This window comes from Dasypus novemcinctus, chromosome 9 (assembly GCF_030445035.2).
Source record: "Dasypus novemcinctus isolate mDasNov1 chromosome 9, mDasNov1.1.hap2, whole genome shotgun sequence".
Taxonomy (NCBI): Eukaryota; Metazoa; Chordata; class Mammalia; order Cingulata; family Dasypodidae; genus Dasypus; species Dasypus novemcinctus.
In genome coordinates this window covers 122628897-122651063 of record NC_080681.1, presented here as the reverse complement: position 1 = coordinate 122651063, position 22167 = coordinate 122628897, and the positions used below count along the sequence as shown (strand labels likewise).

The window sequence follows — 22167 nt, the reverse complement described above, 5'->3', positions numbered from 1 at the left end:
GCATCACCTCTCCCCAACCCACGCGCCCTGCCCCGGCCAAAAGGGAAGCGCAGTCCATCACAGGACGGCTTCCCTCCACTCCAGGCTGGAGCCCACACACAAAAGCGAGGGCTGGGAGGATGCAGGGGGGCAGGGAAGGGAGAAGAGCCCGGAAGCTGCTCGGAGGGGCCCCAACTCTGCCCTGGCCGCTCCTCAGGGTGGTCCAGGGTGACCCACCTGAACTCTAACCCCAGCACTGAGGTGGAGGTGAGGGGCGTGGCAGGTGCCCGCACGGAGGGCGGTCCCCCCTGGTACGCCCTCCAGGCCCAGCCCCAAGTGGGGCGCTCTGTTAACCCTCTTTGTCCTGCTTCTACCTGCTCTTAGCAATAATTACAGTTTTTGATTGAAGCACATCACCCCCCCAGAGTGTCACCCCCTGCCTCGCCCCTCTAGATCCCTGAGTGCAAAGCTGGGTGTCCCCCACACTCACAGAGCATCCCAGACCATTTCAGAAGCTAAAAGACACACCCGTTTTTCATTTTCTCCACTCTGGCTTCTTTGGGCAACACTCTCCAACCTGTCCTGGCCTTGGCCACCTCGGCCAGCTCAGGTCCTTCCTCTCGGCCCCCTCGGCTACCACCAGGGCCTCCCGGCTACCGAGCAGCCAGAAGGAAGGGACGCCCGCCCTGGTTAGGGGCTGGGTCTTGAGTCCCCTGTGCTTTTCTGCCCATTCCCCAAATCCCCAGAAATCACACCCACAGCCGCTTGAGCCGAAGAACACCAGGCGCCCACGTGGAGAATTTTCCTGCTCCAACAATAACCAAACAGAGCTCTGGCACCGCTGCCGGAGGCCAGCCTGACCCCAGGGGTCTCCTGCCACCCGAGTCAGTGCAGACCCCTCTGCTCCAAACGCCAGCCTGCAGGTGTGCCAGGGGCCATCGGCAGAGGTGAAGACCACGGGCCCCGACGTCGGAGCCGGTGCCAGCACCAAGTGCCCAGGAACTGACCAGCAGAGTCCCAGCACCCTGCCGGGGGCTCTTAACCAGGAGTCTGTGGGCTTGAACGGAAATTCCAAAACACCTTTTTCCTGTGGGGACGTGCTGGTGCAGGTGTGATACATTCATTAAATAATACGCAGTAGAGCGTGGCCTTGGTAAGGGGTCCGTGGTTTTCCGCTGACAGGCAGAGGGGTTCCGTGGAACGAAAAAGAAGCTCTGCCCCTGTGCTCACACTTCCCGCAGTCCAGGGAATCCCACTGTTTTCTGCCCCCATTCCTGTTCCAGTGTCTCTAACAGAATCTCTCCCCCTGTTTCTCAACTCTGGCCTGGCCAATACCAACAGTGAGGATCTTTGCATTAAAAACGCACATGCATACACACAACACCCAAACAAGGGAGTGAGAACACACTGGGGGAAAAAACCCACAAACGCAGGCTTGGGGCTGGATGCGGGTGACATCGGCTCACCACTCTCTGCACAGCGGGCAGCCAGAGTGCTGCGCGGTCCAGCAGGCTCTGCCAGGCATCAGAACCCTTGTTTGGTCCCCGACACCTGGGAAGCAGGTTCCCCAATGCATCACTTGGGGGACTGCTGCTAATTTTTCAGAGATAATCTGGTTTGGGTAAAACAAGAACCAACCTGAATTCTTCACCCAAAATGCAGAATGAAACTCTGCCATCACCCCTCTCCTGTCCTCCACTCTCTCAAGCCATCAGCTCTATCCCACAAGTCACCCAACATTCAGACAACTGGAGTTTGCTAGCGCTCACTTCCATGGTCACTAACGGGCCTGGGGTGACTCGGCGCAGCTTGACGGGATGCTGGCTTGTTGCAAAAGTCCTGCGCCTAGTTTTTCAAGGACAGCAGGGTCATAAGAACAACTGGGGGCCTTGGCTGGGCTGGGGTCTGGCTGGGGTCTGGCTGGGGTCTTTTTTCCCAGCTCCTTTTAGGTGCAGAGCCTTTCCTCCGTGTTCCGTCCATTCCCTTCTATATGTAACCCCTCTTAAGGGGTGTGTGTGGCCTGGACATCTGGCCGATTTGCGCTTTCGCATGGCAGAGAGAAGAGGTCACTCAGCTCCCCTGGGTTGATGAAGACCAGGAGAGGAAGGAGGACACAGTCCTGGGATCTGACGCCCCATGTCCCTGGCCACCAGCTCGGGGTGTGACATGCCACCTTTACCCAGTCATCCATGCCTGGCAGGCCCTCACCCACTGCCTTGTCCCACCCAATCAGGCCGAGTCTCCCCAGGCCCTCCAGAGGCCTGAACTAGTCTGAAAGCTCTGCCAGGGCTCCCACCTCCCAAGTCCCCATCCGTGGGGTCTGCTCCGTCCCTGTAGCTAATTTACACCCGCCAGGGTTTAAAATAGCAGAGGCATAAATGAAAAGTCCAATTTCTTCAAATTTGCATTGTAAAACCATCCTTCAACTTCCTTGAAATAAATTTTACTATTTTATTAGTGCAAACAAAATGGTAATAAAACACTAATACAGCGCCTTGTATCCAGGGGAAGAGCTAAAATTAACACAGAGCGAGCAGTGTTTGCTATTACATTCAATTACCTTTTTACTTGAGATTTACATTCTCATCCCCTTAATCTCCATAGTAGTGGCTTCAAAATCATTCCTGCGCTCGGGCCGTCAGGCTCCCGGGCTCTGCCCCTCCAGAGCCCCCACAGCTGGAAGCCAGGTGTCCAGCCCAGGTGGTGCCCGCCCCTCCCCACAGCTGCCTCTTGTCACAGGGTACCACGTCTCACCCCACCGTAACGTTCTCACATACCGGCGGGTGGAAACCCACGGCTCTGGCACTTTCAGAGACACATAGTGAAGGCACAGGCTTGGGCTGGGGTCCAGCTCGCCAAGGCTGCTCTCCCCGGTACAAGAGAGGGGTGAGAGGGGCGAGCTGCTCGAGCCCCGGGGAAACTGGCACCTCTGGGTGGGCAGGTTGGGGGCGAGCTGCTGCCCGGGCACAGCTGGGGGCGCTGCACTGCCAGTGGCGGGAAACCCTAGCCGTTCCGGGGTGGAAAGGGTCCAGGCTGGCACCTCGCAGATGGCAGAGCTAAGACCTGAGAGAGCAACTGCTCATCAGTGACTGGGGGCAGGGGTGGGGCTAAAACCCCTGCACCCTGTCTCATCACCCAGTGCTCCTTCCTCAACAGAGAGAGCCAGTCACCCCAACATGGCCACAAAGCATCTGCTCCTTGGGGACCTGGGGGTGCCTTTTATCTCTGAAGGAGAGGAAAACTTAATTCCACATCTGCAACTGTCAGTCTTGCCCTTGAGCCATCAGGGGAGAAGACCAGGCTTCTAAGCAGCCCAAAGACCTGCTCCCCGCTCCCTGTCTGTCACTGCGTAGCAGCTGTGTGACCTTGGATAGGCAACCTCCCCTCCCTGTGCCTCAGTTTCTTCACCTATAAAACGGGAACAACAATCCCCATCCTGCCTTCTTCGTGGGAACTGTCATGACGACTGACATGGGAACTGTCGTGACGACTGAACATCATGAAGGTGCAGTATCGCCCCCACGCGCCCCCGAATCCACCCGAGAGGGCCCCCCCCATCAGGGGGGCAAGGTGGAGGCTCCAGAAAAAGGCTGAAGGGGTTGGGATCGTTATCAGGGATTCCAGGGGCGGAGCGCGCAGAGAGCACGGTCAACACTGAGCGCCCGGTGGAGCCACGCTGTGGCCCGCTCTGTGACTCTGCCGTGGACCCACGGGCCCCCTCATTCTCGCTGCCCAAGCCCCGGTGGAAGAGAAGACCCTGAACGATTCCCACCTGGCAGAAGGGGACGTCTCAATCAGCCGCCTCACCGTTTCACTCAGGCCGCCTCACCGTTTCACTCAGAGGGCTGGTGGGGGCCGGGGGACAAGGCGAGACGTGAGAAAATAATTTTCCCACCCCTCGAATTTTTTTTTCTTTTACTCTGCCTGGCTATGACACCAGTGGAAAAAATGTGATTACGGCTGAAAAGGACACACAGGCCACCTAATCTCACACATGTTCCCAACCCTCCTTTCCTGAATCTTATGCTGAGAATGTCTTCCTAGCGGGGCCTAGAAGGAAAGACCCCGTCCACACGGACATGAGGCAAACTTGTCCTTGCCCCTGGGCCACGGGGCATCCTGAGTGCCCCCAGCAGAGAGAAGCTTGGGGGATACCGGCAGCCAAGCGCCTTCTTTAAACCCGACCGGAAGTGAGGGTAGACGCCGCCGGCCGTTGGGTATTCCTGGCCGGAAAGGCCGTCGGGGACACCCGCGTTCACCAGAGACCATGCCGGCTCTCCTCGCCCGGGCCCTGTCCACGGGCTCCAGCCCCCGCGCCCCACACCCGCCGCCCCCACCCGCCGCCACGGAACGCCCCGGCCTAGCCCCCCACACCCAGCAAGGCCCAGCGAGGGAGCGAAAGCAGCAGCCCCCTGCACCAAAGCCCGGGAGCTCTATTTGGTTCCAACTGGTCCTCTGCAGTTTTTTCCCTTTTTTTTTTTTCCCTCTCCCCACGGGTGAAACAAAAGAAAGTTTGTTGTTAAGGCTCAAACGTTTCTTGGGCCTTGTCCGAGTTCCACCTTGTTTTTCTTTTCCTTTCTGCCTCCCCCTACCCCGCCTTCCTTGCCTCCCCACCTTGAATAAATAAAGCACCCAGAGCTGGCACAGGCTGGTAAGGAAAGTACAAACTATCTCATAATTTTATAATTTTTTTTTTTTTTAACACACTGGCCTAGGGTTTTGGGCAAAGGACAAAAGCTATTGTTGAGCAGCACAACACGAACGTCTGAGTCACCGATACGCCTCGGTTTCTGGAGATCTCATAGGTTTCTGTGGCTGGCACAGCCGGTGAGCTCAGCACTCTGCGGGGGCCGTGGGTGCAGGCGCCCTCTCGCCTGGCTGCCCTGCCCCCATCCTGCCAGGGCTCCGTAACGGGCTGACACCTTCGCTTTGTCGGTTTTTAATCACAGCGACGGGGGGGGGGGGGGGGGGGCGGATTTCAAGAAAATGTTGTGAAATAAAAAACAAATCACCGTCGCCCCACCGCCCTAACGCGATAATTTTCACTGGGGAGGATTGCCTTTCAAGCTCTGTCCACAGGCACTTGTCTTTTTATATAGTTTCTTTCGCGCCGTTTGCCACATTTGGCACTCGGCGTTTTGTTGTTGGGTTTTTTTTTTTTCCCAGTCCTATAATAAACATTTTTCCATGTTTCGAAATCATCTTGAGGATTTTTATTTGTCTAGGTGACACGGTATTTATTCTGCCGTGTTATTCTTGGGCTGACGCTATGAAGCAAGGTGGGGAGGGGGTCACCTCTCCTTGAATTGTATCGTTTGTCCACGTTATTCAAGCCAGGGTGGGGGTTTTGCCTGAGTGCTCGGAATCACCTTGGCAGTGGAGACCTGCGCCCGGAGGCTCCAAGAAAGCCCAGAAAGGCGCTGGCTCCGGCAGCAGCCTTCACCCCCACACTGACCTTCAGTCCCCGCAAACTGCACTTCCTCTTTCTAGAGCGCCCTGGCAGCAAAGGGCCCGTGACAAGGCTCTGCTCTCCATTTTTGTGTCTGAGTATCGCAAAGCACTTAGCAGAAGACTTTCATTTTCTCATTACCCCAAGGAGAGGAGGTCATTCAGGAAAATGGCACAAATATTCCCATTTGTCAAAAGCAAGAAGGAAGTGAGTTAAAAGGAAAACTCCACCACTTAACTGAGCAAGACGAACACAAGCGTCTTGTTTGCCTCGCCATTCACCGAGTTCGCTTTATCCAAACCAACTTCAGTGACCGAAGAGATGGCTCGGGGCCAAGCCAGGTTTCCATTTTGCCTGAGAATCAATCACTCCCCAGCCGCCCCAGCTCAGGAGACCCTTGCACCTCATCCTGGGTCTCAACCAAAACCATTTTCTCTGGTGATTATTATTGCACAAAAACCTACATTATAGAAATCTATAGATGTGGTCACCAGAGGCACAAAACACTGGAAGGAAATACACAAAATACTAAGCAAGGTTGTATGACAATAGTGACGTTACAGGTGAAATGTTTTCCTTTTATCTCTTTTCAAAAACCATTTAAAATACGGTGCTATTTTTCCAGTGCATGCAAGAACATACGCACTTCAGAATCACAGCAAGCTGCGTGCCAACCCTGGCTCTCCTTTCAAATGCTGTGTGAGTTCAAGTAAGTCACTTAACCTCTCTGCGTCTTATTTCCTGACCAGTCCATGGGAATTGAACCACTACCTGGCTGGTGTCTTTCGATCCCACAAAAAGTCACTGCACAGTATCGGACAGGTCAGCACTCGGTAAACATGTTTCCTTCCTCTTTTAAAACAACAACAGAAACATAAACTCAAATCGGCAAGCTTGCTGTCCCTTGGGGACAAAAGCAGGGCCCGTCACCGGCACCCTGTCTGATTCCTCCACGTCCATTGAGCCCTCTTCCTGCCCAGCAAGACCCCAGCCCAGAGACCTCAGGATGGCAGCCCCCGTCTCCACGCTGACTCACCTGGAGGGTGAGGAGGGGGCCCTGGGATGAGCGGCGAGCCCCTCCTCGGACCTCTTCCACCAGGAGAAGCCCAGGCGAGCTCCTTGGGGAGCCAAGAGGCCTCGTGCAATGGCTCGGAGGATGCACGGGCAATCCCAGGTTTGCAGCTTCCTGGCAGCCGCCCTCCAGGGACAGATGCCAGGCGACAAAGGCCACCTGCTCCCGGAGGGGGGCAAGGGCCACACTCCCGTCTGCTGGGGAGAGGCAAAGAGAACCAAGAGGGTGGCCAGCGCCCAGCAGCTGCTCCTTCCTGGGCCGAGCAGTCCAGGACAGTCCCCCAGGGGTTGGCACCTCAGGGACCCATGGGCCCAGCCTTTGGCCCGGGGCTCTAGCCTGGCATCGGGGGTCCTGAGCCCTCTGCCTTCCTGATGATAGACGCTAAAACGTAATAGCAACTGCAGTAATAAGAACTACCTTTTGTCACCGCATGTCAGGCATTGCGCTAGGAGGAGCCCCACGGGGTAAACACAACTGCCACTGCCCTTTGGCAAAGGGGGAAACTGAGGCTGCAAGGGCTAGTGAAGTGGGTGAGGCCCGCGAGGGACCGGAGCTTTGAACATGTGCACTCACTCTCGATTCTGCCATGCCTCTCCCTGGGGGCGTCTTCTGGCACGGTTCCTAAAGCAGTCAGACTCTGCTAGGCCTTTTCCAGAAAGGGGATCCTGAGAGACGGCCCAGCCACCCCCAAGGAGCAGGCAGTACTTCTGACCAAACAAGCTCTTCCCTCACCTCCTATCCCCCAGGAGTAGAAGACATCCTGTACCACTGCAGAGGAAGGATTGTCAGGCTAAAGAGATGGTGTTTTCCAAATGTGGGGTGCATGGGGAAGGTGCATCTGCAAGGTGGCAGCGTTTCCCTCCCTGGCTCTCTTGAGAATGTTTCAGTGGGGAAGGTCTAGGGACATGGGACCCCTGGCCAGAGCCTGGTACAGGTAAAACTACTGATGTGGTCGTGGTAGACAGGGGACTTGTGGGGGGCAGGGGCGGGGCCCTGGGCACGCACGCACTGTGAGCCTTGCCGGCCTTTTCTGCAAACCACAGACAATGCCAGCCCCAAATGGTGCGCCCTGGCTTTTAAAACTGACAGCGATCACTGACAGGAAGCCGGACATCAGGAGGGCCCCTGACAATGTCCCCGGCTCCCCGGGTGTCGAAGAGGAGGTCCTAGGGCCCAGCGGCAGGTCCCTGAACGCTGGCTGATGGAGCCCAGCAGGGTGGGGGCGGCAGGTCACTGGGGCAGGCCATCTCCAATGGTGCTGAGCGCAGCACATCGCTTCGTTCAGGGACCCGGAGTAAAACACGCAGCTGGGTCTAGAGTTGATTCCGCCCTTAACTCGTTTGGGATCGCTGGCAGAGCCACCGAGGCGGCAGGGGAGTGAGAGGGGGTGGCAGCCTGGGGAAGGGGCCAGAGCCATCCCTGGGGGGGTGGGGGACAAGCTGGGTGCGCGCACACAAAATCGTAATTATTTTCAAAACCTCTCTAAAAACCAAATAAGAATGGGGAGTTTCGGGAGGAATGAGAGAGAGAGAGAGAGAGTGTGTGTGTGTGTGTGTGTGTGTTGGGGAGAGGGGGAGCATTTGTTTTCGACCCACTGCCAAAATCTCACTTACTGTCAGCCTCAATCCACTGGGAACTCCTCACTGACTCAATCGCTTTTTCACGGGGCAAGGAGCCTGCACAATGCAGGGGACTTTTCAGAGCCACGTCAGCGTAGGGTGCTGGGCATTGCGCAGGCATAAACACACACACCCCTCCCAGAGGCCACCGACCCCAGCCCCACCCCCCCACAACCCAGCCAGCTCTACTTGGGCCACATCTGTGCACCCCTATTTTAGTACTTCAGACTTTTTTTTAATGTGGTCTGCCCAGGATGAATGAGTAAGTGAGAGAGAGAGAGGATATGTATGTGCACGGGTGCACTTATATGTGTGTTGGGAAGGGTGCATAGAGACTCCATCTCACCAGTAGAAGGGCCTGTGAGAGTTAATTCTGGGGCAGATCCAAGTCTTCCTTTTGCCAAAAGAAAGGAGGGATGGAGAGAGGTAGAAAGAATCCAAATTAGGTTCCCAGATCAAAAGGGATTTGGGGACACATTTAAGCTAATACAGGGAAGTGTTGGTTATGGATAAATCAGCATGATGGGGGAGTGTCCCTTGGAACTTGGCAGCAACCAAAGCTCTTCAGTAATCATAATGAAAATAATATCAACAGTTACAGTCTATGATAATCATAGTGGACCCTGTTTCTCGCGTGCTCGCCATGCCCTGGCACTACACTAGATGCCTGCGGCCATCACCTGGGCTAATGAGCACGAGAACGCAAAGGGCAGGTCCCGCTTACTGTTAGTCCAATTCCAGTTAAACCCCTTGCCCACGGTCAGGAAGGATTCAAACCCCATTCTAACTCCAGTCTGCAGTGGGACCTCAAGGGAGGACGACCCTGGCACACAGAGCCCTTGGCTCGAGGGAGGCAGGCCTCCTTGGCTCTGCTGCCCAGCAGGTATCTCTCTGGTACCCAGGCTCCCTCGCCAGCACTGCCCCTTGGGGGCTCATCCTTCGCTGAGGGAAGCTGTCCCCTAGAACTTTCTGCGATAATGGGAAGGTTCTAGATCTGTGCTGCCCACTTGACATGTGGCTAGTGCAAGTGAGGAAACGGATTTTTGACTTTTCAATTTAAATGTATAGTGCCTCATGTGGCTAGTGACTATTGGAGTGTTCCATAAAGATCCAGAACCTTCCAGCTACCCCTTCCCTCCTAGCCCAAGAGCTATTTTGGAGATAAACTGTCAGAAGACAGGCATGCCACCCAGCCCCCAGGAAGGCCCCACCCTCAGCCACCAAGCATCCCCTCCACGTTGTCTCATCTCCCCAAACCGTCATCTCCTTCCAGCTACCTACCTCTTCCCTCCCACTCCCTCCTTCTCTCTCTCCCTTCCTTTCCTTTCCCTTCCTTCCTTCTCTTCTGCCCTTCCTTTCTTTTCCTTTTCTTTCTTTCGCTTCTTTTTTCCTCTCCTTCCTTCCCTCCCCTTCCTTCTCTTTCTCCCTTCCTTTCTTTTTCTTTCCCTCTTTGCTTTCTTTTCCTTTCCCTCCCTCCCTCCCTTCCTTCTTCCTTCCCCTTCCGTCCCTCTCTCTCACCCTCCTTCCCTCCATCCCTTCTTTCCTCTTTCTTGGAAAAAAGCATCAGTTTAATTAGATAAATCCTCCGAGCACGTGGCCTGGAGTTCGTCATGGAAATTAACCTGCTCCCAGATCCCAGATAGTTGAAACAAGAACCCGGGTGTTTCGGCCTAGCACAGTGAAATGGGAGAGGCCGATGGGGTTTCATACGTCTTCCATAAGTGCCCCTCGCCCCCCAGTGCCCCCGGCTTCGCAGCCCCCACTGCCCTCCCCTCCTCTGTCCCTCCTCCACGCCTTCCTGCCTCCTCTCCGGGCCCTGCCCTCCCACGCAAGCCTGAGGAGAGGACCTGGTGGGAAACCTCGCCGCCCTCCACTCAAGGGGCTAAAAGGCCGTGGCTCAGCCCTTCCGCTCAGAGTCCCATGCAAATCTCCGGCTCATCCAGGGACCCGGTTTAAGCCTAGCCAAGGCCAGCCTGTAAATCCTCTCACCCTCACCCTGCCACCCTAATCCGTGCCACTCCCCGGGCTAAGCGGTCCACGGAAGTATGCCCAAATTTAAGCTCAAGAAATGTTAGCTGCCATTATTGTCCTCTCGTTCAATACCCTCCAAGGTGGGCATAACGGCCCCCATTTTGCAGATGTGGAAACAAAGGCAGAGAGGAATTAACTTGCTCAGTGGGAGAAACAAATCTGCATTGGGCTCAGCCTGACTCCAGACGCGTGCCCCCCTTTCGCCAGCCCCACCGCCTCCATCACGCAGGAGCCTGCACGCACAGGTGCCTGGGAATCGCCAGCGCTCAGAAGGAAGCTGGCAGGTGGTACGAACAGAGCCCACCAGCTGCTTGGGCCAGGTCCGGGGTCTGCCGGGGCCCCTGTGATGAAGCTGCGCATCCCACTGAGCTCCAGGAAAGAAAAGGGAGGTAGATGGCCCCTGCCCCCACACTGGCACTGCCTCCAACCGTGGGCAGCCTTGCCTCTCGTCCCCTCCTGGCCTGTCACCAGGAGGGCCCCGAGGCAGCCCAGAGGGTTGAAGCACAAAATCCGAAATGTCCAGATATCCTGGCCCAGTGCAATCCCTGGCGAGGCAAGCCTTCCCGTCTCACCCCCAGGGCGTCTTCGACAATGTATCTCAGCGCTTCGAACCCGCACGTCAACCTGAGACAGATACTATCGTCGATTATGCCCATTTCCCAGAGGAAAAGATGGAGGAACGGTCACATGGCTTTGCTCCCCGAGCGTGTGCTTTGAACCCCAACACATACAGCTCCTCAGTGATCTGAGGGGCTTCAGAGCTCAAGCAGTATCCCGGAGGGGGTCCCCATTCTTCCTGGAAAGCAGCTCACCGCGCCCCAGCTGAGCCCCAACATTCCACCAAGTGGGCCGAGGCCCACACCTTTCTGCAAAGGAATTCACGGGGGCCCCCTTGTGAGGCAGAGACCCTATTACATGAAATTGGCTCATCTGACATTGGGGACAAGGTGCACTTGACAAAGCGACCGTGATAAATTCTTCATTACGTTAATCATTTTGAAAGGACCTTCGCAGCCACAAGCATTAGGACAAGCCCGAGGGGTCGGTAGGGTCAGAGGGCCTTTGACAAGAGGGGAAAATGAGGCCCAGGCAGGTGAAAGGCCACGCAGGGATTTACTGTAAAGCTGGAAGTAGGGTGGGGGTCTCCCGGTACCCCCTAGCCAGCCAGGCCCCACCCTGCAGGACCCCGCCCGGGTGCAGAAGTGTGCGGCTTGCTGTGCCAGGGCAGTGGACAGCCAGACTTCACTGGGCTCTGGACCACCCATCCCCAGCCAGAGATTCTGGGGCTTGGCCTGTGCCCCCCCCCCAAGGATCCTATTTCCCTGAAATTCCCCAAGGAGCCGCTGGGGCTAGTGGGCCCGGAAATGGCCCTCACATAGCAAGCTGCACAGCTGAGCTCCCCAGGGGCCAGGGGGCGGGTAGAGTTGGAGAGGCTGGCACAGCCCCCGTGGGTACTCTGCCAGCAATTAGTGCTGGGGAAGGGTGCCAGCCTGGCAGGGCTCATCCCCCCACCCCTTCTTCTCGTTTACACACACACACACTCGCACACTCGCTAACCCACCCAGAGACCAGCCGAGGAGAGGCAGCGCGGCTTCCTTTCGGTAAATCTCGTCAGCGAGGCGCACGCAGGGCAGGCAATTTGGTCATTACTGCTTTTAAATGACACAAAAGCAGAAGCCATCCCCACCATTAGCCCATCCCACTCTCCCTCTGGGCACCCACCAGCTCCGTCACCAGCCGTCGCTTCACCTCCAACACCCACACACCCCCTTTTGCACGCTCCCCCAAAGTTGCTTTCCGAAAGAAAACACGCAGTTTAGGGGGAAAAAAAGACCATGACAAGTCGAAACTGAATTGAGTTGTTCTCGCTGCCCACCCTTCATCCCAAAGAAAACCATGCACAGTTCAGACATGACCTTGCCGGAGACCCTGCCTCAAGTCACCCGGGGAATCCCAGACTGCCGCGGAGGCTGCCCTGGGCCGGGGTGGGCATCTCGCGGGCCTGCGCAGCAGGTGTGGCCCTTCGGTGGGAGATCCTGGGCACTGGCCCTTGACCCACCCTTGGGGACCCTAGCTCACCGCTCTTCTCTCGCAGTGCCGAGGCTGGTGGGAATGGGAGGGGCAGTGAGGACCCATTTTGCCTCGCCAGAGGATGGGCCGCCCCCATGCCCCTTCACTGCCCCCCCGCACACCTCCCAGTCCTGGAGGATTGGAAAGAACCGCAGGGCAGGAGGCTCAGAGGGGCCTCGGCTGGGTGCAGAAGAGCTGTGAAACCCCGCCAACTATAAGCAATATTGATGCTTACGAGATTATTTTATTAACAAGATTCGCAAAGGGGACACGAGACTCAGAAGAAAGGAAGAACTACTGCCCACGACACTCCCCCCAACGCCCAGGTGGCTGAGGCCCAAGGACACACCGACGCCGGGCCAGCCCCTGTAGCCCCTCTTGCATGCATCCCCCCACCGGAGCTGCCCCCCCCCCCCCGCCCCGCTCCGCTGGAGGCCGGTCGCCCGTCGGGAGTGCCCATCCGGGAGCTGTGCCACCGTCCTGGGCAAGTGCCCACTCACCCTCCTGCCCGCAGCCCGGCAGAGGAAGAGCAGAGCCGGAGCCCACCAGCGGGAAGGCGCGGAAGCCAGCGGCTGCTCGGCCGGGAGAACCTCGCCGGTCCTCTAAGCCACCTAGTGTCCGGAGCTGAGCTCCGGCCGCCGCCGCTCCGTCCCTCCCGCGTCTCAGGGCGGCCGCAGCAGGGGAGCCTGCGCGGGCAGCAGGGGGCCTGGGTAAGGGTAAACAGGCCTACCCTGCCCACTCTTGCCTTCTCCAGGAGCCTGGGACCAGGGCACCCGGGAGGCGCAAAGGCCCTGGGGCCCCTGCTCCCCCCATTCCACACACCAGGGCCCGGTGGTCACCGTCACCCCTGCCCCTCACCCCCAGCAAGGCACTCTGTCCTGGGGATCCCCAGGGCCAACTCAGACAACCCTTCCGCCTGGGTCTCCTCGGCAGCCCCCCACTATCCAGGCCTCAGCGAAGACCAGGCCTGCCACTCCCCCAGGGCCTCCTGGGCCCCCACCTCCCGCCCCCTCCTCTGCTGTCTTTTTTCTCTGTGTCCTCAAGACTCCTCTCACCTTGAGAAGTGTTAGGATTACCCAGCATTTACACTCAATGCTCTTCTTTATTCCTTAAGACTTATTAAGAATGATAATGAGTTCCGAAGGAGCCACACGTCCCTGTCTCTCTCTCTCTATCCTTTCCTCCCCCCTTTGCTCTCTTTCTCTACGTGCCTTTTCCATCAAAGACACACAGGACAAATCCAGACCAAAAGGAAGAGAAAAAAAATTCCCACAATATGGAACGAGGGCCCTTGAGAATTTATATTCAAGAAATCCATCTCTCTTCTTTTCCCTAGTTGTTCTCAATTATTCGGATTAAAAAAAGAAAGAAAGAAACCAGCCCCAGCAGCTCCCTTCCCTTCCCAGAGTCCGGCCACCCCTCACTCAGTTGGACTTTGACCAGGGGCAATGGGAAAAGGGCTCAGTCTGCCCGCGAGACCCCCTCGGCAGGCAGCTCTTAAACGCTTGATTAATTTTTGCAGAATTTACGAGAAGCTTTAGCTTTTTCTCCCCCAAGCTGGGGCCTCGGAATCACAGCAACTTAACTTGGTGAACTTGCGGGGGGCAGAGCTGGGGGTGCCCCCACCCCCCAGGGGCCTCCTGCAGCTGGAGCCACGGGCAGGCGGCTGACAGACGAAGATACACAGAGGCCACGGGGCAGGGGGAAGACACGCTGATGGAACGGTGTGGCACCCAGAGGGGCACCCCGGGGGCACCCAGATGCCACCGCTAACTTTTGGCTCTTTGGGAGGTCTTCATTTCAGAAGACTAAGGCCAGCAGAAAGCGGGCAGAGGCTAAGCCAAGCCCTGGTACTAGCCAGAGGGGTCGGCGGGCACCCTCGCAGCGGCCCACGCTCCCCGGGCACAGGGACCCGCCTTATCGGGCTGCCAGGCTGCCCTTCAGAGAAGGGAAGAGCAAACCCTAATGAAATTACGGTTTTTAAAATGTCTATAAATTAAATCTCTCTCTCGCTCTCGCGCGCGCTCTCACTGTGGATCTCCCCGAGCTGCCTCCTCTACACGGCTTGTTTGCCTCTCCTCCGCTCCCTCGGCTCATGTCTGGGTTTCTGATATAGACATCAAGAGGTTACGGGCTCAATTACAACTCCGCTGGATTCTCAGCATCAGGCTTGCTGGGCCTTCTCTTCTCCTCTTCAGAAACCAGATACCAAATAAATCTCCCTTCGTCTTTATATTTGTATTTTTAATGCCAAAAGCCAAAAGAGTCATTCGGTTGACTCACAGTCTTTTTTAACTTGGTTCAGAGAGGGGGGATATATTCTTTTTAAGTGTGTCTGAGTACAACATAAACGCTTTTCTTTTTCTCTCCCCTTTCTAAGGACACATACAAAACCTTTGCTGTACATGTTTTAAGTGTGTGGGGGGGGGGCAGACAGCACAAATGTGCCTAATTAGTGCATGTCTGTGATGGGCGCGGGGTGGTTAAAGGGGCTGCTGGAGATAGTAGCTGAAAGTCTTAACATGTTTCTAAAGTTAAGGGTGACATCGTAAGGCTTCTTCTTAGCAAGAGATCCATTTGAAAAGCTTTTTAAAATGGAAAAACAAAATGCTCTTCCTTCTCTATTATTCCACTATAGAAGAGTGATATGCTTTCTATATAAATTTACGTTCTCAAAAAGCCCCATTACCACTCCCACTCCAGCAAAAACAGAAAAAAAAAATTACAAGTCTTAGGCTATCATCCTAGCTGTTGATTCCTGAGAAGCAGGAACTAGCTTCAAGCTGTAGGTCTAAGGGGGAAAAAAAAACACCGAAACCACACTATAATTCTGGAAATAACAAACCAGAGGGGATTCCAAATGCTACTTTTCTAGGGAAAAAAAAAAAAAAAACATAACAAAACAACACTTGCAGCAAAGGCTGGAGAAAGCTGAAAGCTCTAAGGTAAACCAAAAAGAAAAAACTTTGTCTTTGCAATTAACTAGACTGGGAAAAAGGACAGGGCAGGGGGAGAACATTACTAGCAACTCATTAATTCTTTCCTGTAAACAATTTAATTAAATTCAGCGAAATACAGGAGAAATACTCCTTTTGGAGTGCTTCCCCCATCTCAAAAGCAAATTCCTTCGGGTCACTCCCCGCCCCCCCATGCCAATGCCTCCTCTCTCTCCAGGCTGCACAACCTTCAAATGGATTTCCACCCCAGGCTTGGACAACTCTGCTTGCAAGAATGGCAGCCCTCATGTCTGAAAGCTGACACTCCAGCTTTTAAAAGAAATGGGGGGAAATAAGCTGTTGACTTCTTGGTTAAAGTATTTTCTTGTTCTAACTCATGTTCTTATGTCACTGGGCTAAAAAAAAAAAAAGGGGGGGAGAGAGAGAGAGAAAGAGAACGAGGGAGAGATATGACTTTCCTTGAATGATCTGTTTAACCTAAGCCAGAGGAAAAAAAAGAAAGTCATTAATTACTTATGTGAGCTATTGCTTCAGAAAGACAATAAACCTGCCCGGTCGCCATGGATATGACATATTTGCTCTGAAAACAACACAATAATTAGCAAAGGGGAAAGATACAAGGAGAATATGCAAACTCCTGAGTTTAAAGCCACAGTGTTCTTTTTCACTTGTCAGCTTCTGTTCTGTTTGCAACGCAAATCAAAGAAATTTTAAAAATCTAGATAAAGGGGTAAATAACGTAGAAATGGCTTCTCCCTCCTCTGAGCTAAGTAGCAACAACCACTCTATACCCCTCCAAAATAAGACAATATAAAAGAGAACAAGGACTAGAGAAAGGGGGGGGGAAAGTCAAGGATTGCCTCAGTTTTATTTCCTATAGCAAGGGTGGAGTACGAGTTTGTTGTTTTAAAAGTATGCTCTTATTTAGCATTGGACCTTCTAGCCAGATATAAATTTATTTATGAAAGCCAAATGCCCTGTGTGCAGCTCACTCCTCCCCAAAGTAAATGGAAATGAGCAGGGGTGGAGGTGGGGGGGTTGTAGCTGAAAAAGAAAAACCAATATACTGAGAAAGCACCAGCTTTATAGAGACACATCCACTGCCCTCACCTCCACGAAAATGGAACCCAGGCCTTACTTTAATATTAAAAATGCATTAAATGGTTTTACCTACAACTTAGTCCCTGAGGGTCACTAGGAAATGCAATCGCTTTGTATCATATCTGTCAGTGTGATAAATATCTGAGTTCAGAGGAGGTTCACAATTTTTCAGTGTCAGAAACCAAGAGTTTTTTCCTGCCTTACTTTCTTAATTCTCTGCACCTACCACCCAAAGTCACAAGTTCACCAAAAAATACCTGAGCAGAGAAGGAGAGGAGAAAAAGTTGATCCACTCTCACAGGCATTACTGATATTCTGCTCAAAGGCAGGGAAATTTGGACTTTAAAATACTTGGGTGCCTATTTTCAAAAAAAATTTTTTTAATTTTAAGCACTCCATTAACTCTGACTAAAGACTCCTTTCCCCCTCTTCCCAGAGGCTAATTTTCCAAAAACAGATGGTCAGGATCTAAAAGAGAAGCACATATACCTCAACCCCCACAGGCAGAGAAATCTAACTTTGAACTTCTTTCTAAATTAGGGGGGGGGGAGACAAGATAAACTATTAATAAGTATGAAAAAGAGCTGAGCTACAAGTTTTGTTTTTCTTATTCAAAATACTCTTTAAATACATGGGGAGCAGATAGAGGGGAGGTTCACATTGGACTGACTTTCCTATTTTTTTAAACAATAGTTTTTTTTTTTAGATTGGACTCTTTGATCTTGAAAGAATTTTGCTCTTATATGATGGAAGGAAGGGGGTGGTGGTGAAATGATCTGTTTTAAATGATGATGCAACTTAGGATCAAAGCCTTCGCTTTCTTCTAGCCATAATAAGCTGTACTTGCCACAAAGCATGAGTCTTTCAGGCTCCTCTCCTTCGTAAGAAGGAAATAAAATGCGCTGAGACTCGAGCAAGACACCAAGTCTCCGCGAGGTGCAAAGTCTAAGGGGAGGGGGGGGAAGAAAAGAAAAGAAAAGAAAAAGGAGGGACGCACTGCCCCTTTAAACGTTTTAGTGCATATGGAGTTTGATTTCTGAAAGAGATCAGTTTAACATCTCCATAGAAACCAGCAACAGATTATCATCAACAGAATAAATAACTAGTCTAATAAATTAAACAGGAGGCATAAGATCGCTGGAAACCTGATTACTGAAGTTCAACAATATTCCCCATAAACTCTTGTTAACCGCCTCTAAGGTGGCTAACAAGATGGGGCGGGGGCCGACAATCTCTCCAATTCGCTGGATTCCAAGGAGAGAGATGGTGGCCACCACCGAGAAGGGAGAAGTTCCCCCACCCAGCCTTGGAGAGGGTCGGAGAGCTCGAGTGAGGGGCAAAGCAGTCAAAACCGAAGTTTGGTTAGTGGGAAAGAGGCTGGAAGTCGGTGGGGGGAGGGGGGGTTGCGGGTGGTAGCGCGGGCAGCCGGAGAGGGCGCGGGTGGCGACACCCGCCCGGGACGCACCGCCTCGCCTGCCACCAGGGCGCAAATCCGCCGCTCCGCGCTCGGGCGCGGATCGGCCCAGCGCCCCCTCCGGGCACGTGGAGCGCAGCCCGGGCGCAGGCCCCGGGGACCCGCCACCCCCCACCCCCACGCCCGGCGCAGCTGCTCCTGCTCAGCCGGGACAGCTCCCTTTAGGACGCCGACGCGTGTGCGTGTGTGTGTGCGCGCGTGTGTGTGTGTGCGCGCGCGCGCCGTGGGCCGGGCGGGGTGGGGGGGGGGGGCGCACCGATAGTCCGCGGCGATCCGTTTTCCAGGCCCCTCGCGCGCTCTCCCCGCGCGCCTCTCCCAGCCTAGAGACCTCTCGAATTTACCAACTTTGCCCAGCTGCGGCCGTGCTCTTCCCTACTCGCCGCCCGCCTCTCTTCGAGGATGCGGGTGGTGGACGGGACACCCACGCGCACGGAGGCCCGCACCCCCAGGCTCCTCTGGACCGACGACGAGCACCGCCCCCCCTCCAGGAGCCTGTGGATCCAGCCGGCTTTAGGGGATCTCCCCGCTCGCAGAAGTGGTGTTATCGCTGCTCTCCTGGGGGACAAATCGCGCGCGCACGGGAGCCCGCACCCGCACCCGCGCCCTCCCCAGCGTGACTGGAAGGAGATTCTCGCCGCGCCCAAGGCCCGCTTCCCTAACTGAGGCTGGGTCCGAAGGAACTTGGGTGGAAAGAGAAGCGGCGCCCTGCCGCCTTCCGCACTCCAGGTCTCCCCCAACTCCGGACCCGGGGCCGGGATGCCTTGGAAAAAGAATCTGCGCCCACCCGCCCTGGAGAGAAATCTATTATTATTATCTTAATCTACGCCCCCAAAGTGTCCCTCCCGCCATGATTGACGGCGCGTACACCTGTTCCCCTCGCCCAGGAGCTTCCAATGCCGGGGACAGACATTCGCCCGAGCGCTCCGCGGCGGCCCAGCGCCCGCCCACCCGCCCGCGCCGGGCCAGCCCCCGCCCGCACCCCAGCGCACCCCGGCCCGCACCTCCTCGCACCCCGCAAGCCCAGCGGCCGCCCCCTCCCTCCCGGGCCCGGCTCCCCGGCCCGCCCGCTCCCGGCCGCGCTGGCTTCGGAAAGAGAGAGAAAGAACAGAAAGCAAAACTTCCTGGCGGCCGACGGCCATCAGCTGCACATTCTGCAAATGCCACCGAGTAAAAATAAACCGGCCGCCGCTCCGCCCGGCGGGCTCACCCCGGCCTGACGACTCAGCCCCCTGCCCCGCAAGCTCCGTGACCCGCAAGCCCGGCCCGGCCCCCCATTCCCGCGCGCCCCTGGGAGCCCCACTCCCCGACACTCTTCGACTGCCACCACGCTCTCCTTGGCCCTCAAGCCTGACCCCAAGTGACCGAGTGGCCCTTTCCCCTCCCTTCCGTGTCCCCTGCGCCCCCCGCAAGCTTCTTTTCTGGCTGCCTTCCGCCAGGTGCCTTTTTCGGCCGTGCGCCCGTGGGTTCAGGGCTCCCTCACTCCCAACTGCTGAGCCCCGAGGCTCACCCTCAGCCCACCCTGGGAGCAGAGTCCCCGCCAGACCCTCTCCCACGGCGGCTGTGCCCCCCAGGAGAGCCCCGCTCCACCCGCCCGCCGGCCCGCCAGTCCAGCGTCCCACGTCCCCGGGCGCAACTTCTCCCCCGGCGCACACGACAGCTGCCTCAAGTCCCCCAACTTTTCCCCGGACCCAGGCGGGCTGCGACCGCGCCGCGCGGCTGAGCGGGTGGCCTGGCTCTCTTGTGCCCTGTGCTACCAGCCCTGTGCCCCGCGGGGCCGGGGGGTGGGGGGGGGCGAGGAGTGAGGCGCGCCACTTGCCGCGCCCGAAGCAGCGCACTTGAGACAAACTTCCCAGGCAAGAGGAAATATGGGGCGCCGCTCCCCCCATCCAGGCAACCTCTTGCCTTCGTTTCCCCCCCGGGGGGTGCCCCTTGGCACCCGCGCCCACGCGAGCACTGCCTACTTCTGCCGGCAGCACCTACACCCGACCTCGGGCGCCAGAGCCGGCTGGAGGGGTTCCCCACCCACGCCTTCCCCTGGGCAAAGTCTTGCAAAGTCACCCCGGGAGTCCCTCACCCCGGCCTCCTGAGCCCTGGAGAGCTCACGACCCCCCTGCAGCGGGGGGTGGGGGTGAGAGTGGGGGGGAAGGAGTGAGTACCGGGTATTGGCGAGCACCTGCCCCCCCGGGAGCCCGCCGCGCGGGGGGCGCCCCCACCCTATTTGCAAAGTCCTGCACTCGCGCCTGGCACCTCCCCCTCTTCTCCCCTACCCCGCCGCCCCCTCAGTAGGAGGCAGTGACCCCCAGGAGCAGCAGCCCTCCGCTCCCCCGGCACCGCGCGCCGGCCATTCCCCTGGCCACGGCGGGCGACGCGCCGCCCCGCGCCCGGGTGCCAGCCCTCCGTGCCCCCTGCCGCCCGCACGGCCGGAGTTGGGTGGCAGCCGCCGTCGCCGGCTGGCTGGCTCTGCCGCTCGCTCGCTCGCCGGCTCCCGCTGCAGGCGGCAGCCCCGGGCTGGAGGGGCTGCACCGGGGCAGGGGGCGAGGCGGGGAGGCGCCCCGGGAGGCCCGCGGGGCTGGGGGGCGTGGGGGAGCCGCGGCCGAGGGAGCGCCGAGTCTCTTACCTGCACTTGGGGCGGCTTTGGGTGACTTTCCAAGTCCGGGGGAAAAATGTGTGTGTGTTTGGGATGGAGCGCCGCGGGCGCGCATGCGCTGCCCAAAGTTGCCGGATCCCGGATTTTTCGCTCCCCGTCTCCGCTCTCGCCCGCTGTGATTATGGAATTCTCCGCGGCCGAGCGGGCGAGTGGGTGGCATGTAAAACCCGGGCCGGATCGCGGGGCCGGGCTCCGCTCCACCCGCACACCCCCAGACCTTCCCCTCGCGGTTTCTTCCCACCCACCGGCCGGGCCTGAGCCGCGCTGGGGCGCGCGGCGAGACGCGGCCGGCCGAGCTGCCTCTGAGCGCGCGGTTCCCCTTCGCGACGACTCGAGGTTTCTGCACGCACACACACACACCCGCCCCCAAAGGACTTGGCTGGGGGGAGGGGACAGGACGGGACCAGGGAAAGGGGTGCGTTCCTTGTCACCAGTTGGGAACCACTTGCCACTTACAGAACTAGCGCTTGTTGCAAGTTAGAACGTTACAATCCTCGAACCCAAAGGAACGGAAACTTCTCGCTGCTTGATATCCGCTTTGCACTTCTTCTTTGCACGGGGTTTTTCATTCATCCATTCGGGTGTTCAAGAAACAAATACTTAAGTAAGCAAGGCCGAGCTGGTGGGGGGGCTTAATTAACATTAGAACAAATGGAGTAATATTACTTCAGAGAGTGAAAGAATCCATAAAGAAAATAGAAGAAACTAAGATTGTTTGGAGAGAGCTACCCAACCCCAAGTGACTGGGGAGGGGTCTTTCAGGAGAGGACAGGCCTCTCTCTGGTCCTTCATACTCCACTGAAAAAAAGCCCCCTTCACGTGGAGTTGTCCTGGATAGTGCTTCACGGACAATTACGGGACACTGTAGATCCCCCCAGGGCCCACTGGATGGACCGTGAGAGAGTCTGGGCTATGATGTGGACCATTGACTATGGGGTGCAGTGATGCTCAGAGATGAACTTACCAGGTGCAATGGATGTATCACGATGATGGGAGAGAGTGTTGCTGTGGGGGGAGTGGGGGGCGGGGGCGGTGGGGTTGAATGGGACCTCATATATTTTTTTTAATGTAATTAAAAAATAATAATAATAAATAAATATTTAAAAAAAAAAAAAAGCCCCCTTCTGCTCCCATGCCCACCCCTTCCCAACTGCTGAGGGTTTTAGGTGACTCCCAGGCTGCACCTGCAAAGAGTCAGCTCCCAAGCTCCCAGGCCTGCCCTTTTCCAGTTAGCACACCCCCCCGCCCCCACCAGCCCAGGATGGAGTCAGTCCCTGGACCTGCTTTCCATTCTGAACAAGGAGTAGAAATAACCATGAGACCTGAAAGAAAGGGGAGAGATAGATGAACTAGGTGGTGATTGACCACAATAGAAATTAAATAGGTAAGTGATTAGTTAAGTAAATGAATGAAAATTAAAAGTATGACCACAGCTTTGAGATATATTGAACAGAATGCATTAAACTAAGAGGAAATGCCACAGGCTGGTAAACATTTTTGCAGGTTGGTAGACTTTGGGGCCTAATCTGCAAGGTTTCAGCAAAGCTTCTCAGGACTGGAACTGACCCGAAGCCCCTGGCTGATGTCAAGACGCATCTGCTGGACTGCATTCCATGGCCCTGCCTTAGGCTGGGAGTCCGTTGGTCCAGAGGCAAATGACTGGGACTGGTTATTCCATGGCCCTCTGGTCCTGAGGTGGCCCAGATTTGCCCGGTCCCCTAATAGAGCCTCCATATTTGGGGGAGGAGGCTCAAGTGTCCCACAGCTT

The 22167-nt window shown here is 56.2% G+C and overlaps 1 protein-coding gene across 2 annotated transcripts in view; it reads right to left on the bottom strand.

Annotated features, from left to right (window-relative positions):
• CASZ1 (castor zinc finger 1) overlaps positions 1-20504 on the bottom strand; it is a 145083-nt gene extending 124579 nt beyond the window's left edge. For both annotated transcript variants that reach the window (XM_071217789.1, XM_071217790.1), the window contains exon 1: positions 20370-20504. The gene's annotated coding sequence lies outside the window, so the exon portion shown is untranslated. The remainder of the gene's footprint in view (positions 1-20369) is intronic.
• Positions 20505-22167: the final 1663 nt, after the last annotated feature.